This window comes from Myotis davidii, unplaced genomic scaffold (genome assembly GCF_000327345.1).
Source record: "Myotis davidii unplaced genomic scaffold, ASM32734v1 scaffold148, whole genome shotgun sequence".
NCBI lineage: Eukaryota > Metazoa > Chordata > Mammalia > Chiroptera > Vespertilionidae > Myotis > Myotis davidii.
Genome location: NW_006299479.1, coordinates 2188358 through 2192335, shown reverse-complemented (window position 1 = coordinate 2192335; position 3978 = coordinate 2188358).

The window sequence follows — 3978 nt, the reverse complement described above, 5'->3', positions numbered from 1 at the left end:
CCCCCCCCCCCCCCCCCAAATCTTATAACCTGCTAGATCACCATTGCATCTGTGTGGAAACTCATGCACTAGGGACTCAGCAAAAGTCGATTTTCTCCCATAATTAATGGAAGAAGGAAAACTTATAAATCCATATTACTGAAATATTCATTGTTATTTTTCTTATTTAAAACATATCGTGTTTTCTTTTTTATAAATACAATATACCAGTGATGGTGAACCTTTTGAGCTCGGCGTGTCAGCATTTTGAAAAACCCTAACTTAACCCTGGTGCCGTGTCATATACAGAAATTTTTTGATCTTTGCAACCATAGTAAAACAAAGACTTATATTTTTGATATTTATTTTATATATTGAAATGCCATTTAACAAAGAAAAATCAACCAAAAAAAATAAGTTCGCGTGTCACCTCTGACACACGTGTCATAGGTTCGCCATCACTGTCCTAGACATTTCCAACTCAAGGTGAGAGTTGTTTGACACCAGATAGAAAGTGTGTAGGTCACCCTGCCTTCAAATGGCAGTCTCTGTGTTATTTTACAGATGGGAAAACAGAGACACAAAAAAGTTTTGTGTCTTTCCTAGTGTCTCAATGTTTGTTACAATAGAGATGAGAACATTTCCATTTATTGAAATAAACCGTGCCAACGGGTATGCATTCTTTCCTTCGAATTTTTCTCTTTCTGGGGAAAAACAACCCTTAAATAACTTCGGTCCGGCAGATTGCAAAACATGTTTTTGGCTTCATACTTTGAGTATTACATCAGCATACAATTCTGGTAAAGAGAAAAGTTGTGAGGAAATAAAATTCTGTTCCTGATTGACCCAAACGGTACTTGAGCAAGATGTCCTGGGGTTCTCTGGCCTCCCTGAAGTGCCACTGGCTGTGTTTAACAGCATCTGCGTCTGCTAGGGACCATGTGCCATGTGGCTGTGCCTGAGCCTGGGTCACTACGCGCTCCCCTTTACCTGCAAAGCCTCTCTATTTGGTTCTGTAGCTCCTTCTGCCAAATGTGTGCCGAAGATGCCTAAGTAGTTAGTCCCTGGAGTGCTGAGCTTCTGATTATGGACCAAGCACATGGCCATGGCCATTGACCTTTAAAAACAGAGAAGGGAAAGCTGGTAATTCTGAATCTGAGACTTTATTCATATTCTCTCTCTCTCTCTCTCTCTCTCTCTCTCGCTCTCTCTCTCTCTCTCTCTCTCTCTCTCGCTCTCTCTCTCTCTCTCTCTCTCTCTCTCGCTCTCTCTCTCTCTCTCTCTCTCATAATGCCATAGTTAAGACTATAATCAGGGTTGGCATCCAAAAAGGGTGATAGTAAGTATCCTTGTCCCTGGCTCATGCAGGCCATATTATTAAATTAATGTGCAGGAGAGGGGATCATGAACCCCAGGTGAATAACAGTCCCCAGAAAGGACAGTTATTGAACTGGAGTGTTTGGGAGAAGGGGCTGCGATGGTAATCCTCACATCACCCCGATCAGGCTGCGGGGCAGCATTAGCTTTGAAAACGTCCTCTGAGATGCTGAATAAAGCTCGGAGATAAGTAGCAATTATCAAAATAATAGTGCCTCCTGAATGGGGTGCATCTTCTGTATTCGAGTTGTTTAATAACATCTTTACCATGTCTCTCCAGCGCACAGAGTCTGCAATTCCCAAATTAGCCATTGAGCGTTTAAAAGAGTTTTCCTGGACACCTTCATATCCCTTTATTAGCGCGCTGGACAGATTATTCTTTTGGCCTGTCCATTTTGTTGAAAGAAAATGCTCTGCTATGTATGGCTAAGAGACCGATTTGCTCCATGAGGTAAAATTACCTAAGGCGGCGATTTTCAACCTTTTTCATCTCCTGGAGCATGTAAACTAATGACTAAAGTTCTATTTCACACCAAAAATATATATATTTTTTGCTGATCAGACAAAAAAATGGGTATCATTTTGATTTATTCCCACCAGAAGACGATTGTTGTGTTGACTGTTGTCATTTTTTTATCTGACAATCTCAGAGAAAAGAGGTCAGTGCCCCTGACTAAATAGTCAGGTATTGCCTGTCTTCAAGTTTTTGGCGGCACACCCATTGAAAATCGCTGACCTAAGGTATGCTTCTGCCCTGCACAGGGTACCCTTCCTAGGATATTGATTTCCAGTGTTCCTAACGGCACAGTCCACTTAGGGAATGTTCCAGAAGGCTGTGGGAAAGAGACACCCAGGGGAAAAGACCTTTCTTTGCCTCCCACCCCACAATGAGAATCGGGATTCTTTGTTTTAATTACATATATATTACTGATTGCTTCAGCAACCCTAACTTTGTGATTAAATATTGATGGCGTTCTTTTAGTTTGGGCTTCTGTCTTACTTGCACTACCTTTGCTACTCTTTGTGTTGTCTCTAGGGAAGGGTGCACCTTAAATTCTCCAACAAATTTATATAAATGAAGCCAGATCCCTAATATTTTGTTCCTTGAAAGAAATTAAGACATCCTTATGACTGCTGCCCCTTGTAAGTATCCTTCTTCTCTACTGTGGGGTAGGAAAACTTCTTTCTTTCCTTCTAGTTTCTTTGGCTGGCCTAATTATTAAATAGACATAAGATAGATTTAACAGTTCCCCTAACTGGTTTGGCTCAGTGGATAGAGCATTGGCCCTGCCATGCACCCCCAGGCCCAGTAGATGCAGCTACAAACAGTAAACAGTGTGGTAGCTCCAGCCCTAACTGGTTTTGCTCAGTGGATAGAGCATAGGCCCACGGACTGAAGGGTCCCGGGTTCAGTCCTGATCAAGGGCATGTAACTTGGTTGTGGGCTTGATCCTCAGTAGAGGGTATACTGGAGGCAGCTGATCAATGTTTCTTTCTCATGAATGTTTCTAGCTTTCTATCTCTCTCCCTCCCTCTCTGTAAAAATCAATCAAATACATTTTTTAAAGTATAAAAACAAATTTAATTTTATATATACAGAAGCCCATAGAAACATGAGACTCAAAGAAGTGACCAGAACAGACAGCCGTTATGCCTTTTAGACAAAGAATCCATACATTTGTGAAGAATGGACAAGACGAAGGGATTGAGTGTGGGGGAGTGAATTAGCAAGGAAGCAAAAAGGTTTGTGTATGCAGCCTTCTGGGCTCTGAATTCTCCATCTCTGGTGACAAGGATGTCTCTTTATCCCTTAGGACAGGAGTGCACCTTTCACAGGGGAAATTAATTTTCTGCTTTCAGGGGACAAAGGCAGATCAGGGTGTCCTTGTGCTGGCTGTTTCTTAAGTAACTTTAATTCAAAATAATCACTATGTAGCCATGGCCGGATGGCCTGATTGGTTGGAGTGTAGTCCCAAACACCAAAAGGTTGTGGGTTTGATTCCTGGTCAGGGTACATGCCTAGGTTATGGGTTTGATCCCTGGTTGGAGCAGGTAAATCGAGATAACCCATCAATGTATCTCTCACGTTAATGTTTCTCTCTCTCTCTTCTTCCCTCCCTCTAAAATAAAAAACAAAACAAAACATAAACTCAGATGAGGATAAAAAAATCAAAATGCCGAAATAGCATATTTCGGATGGCATAGTCTAGCCCCCTCACTACCATGCTAACCAGGTCTGTGTTCCAGGTGAACTTTTCCGTGGCAGAGTCTCATTTTGCCTGCCTTGGTACCTTATCTTCGTGTGCCAGCACAGTCCCTGGCACACAGCAGATGTCAGTAAAACCTTAGTTAATTTAAGTCAATGGGAACTATCTGGCACCTCTCTTTTTCTCTCCTTTTGTCATTGAGAACATTTTATATGTTATTCATACAGAGATGCCACCTCATGTGGATCGAGGCCAGTTCAGTTCGCACCTCTGTTAGACATGAGGTAAGTGACTTTTCCAGATTTCATAGAAATGGTACGTGGGGGTGCCTGGAAGAGAACCCAGGTGTCCTGCAGCCCCAGGTCTGCATAGCTGAGGTCTAATGCATGTATTTATTCACCAATTCAGCATTCTC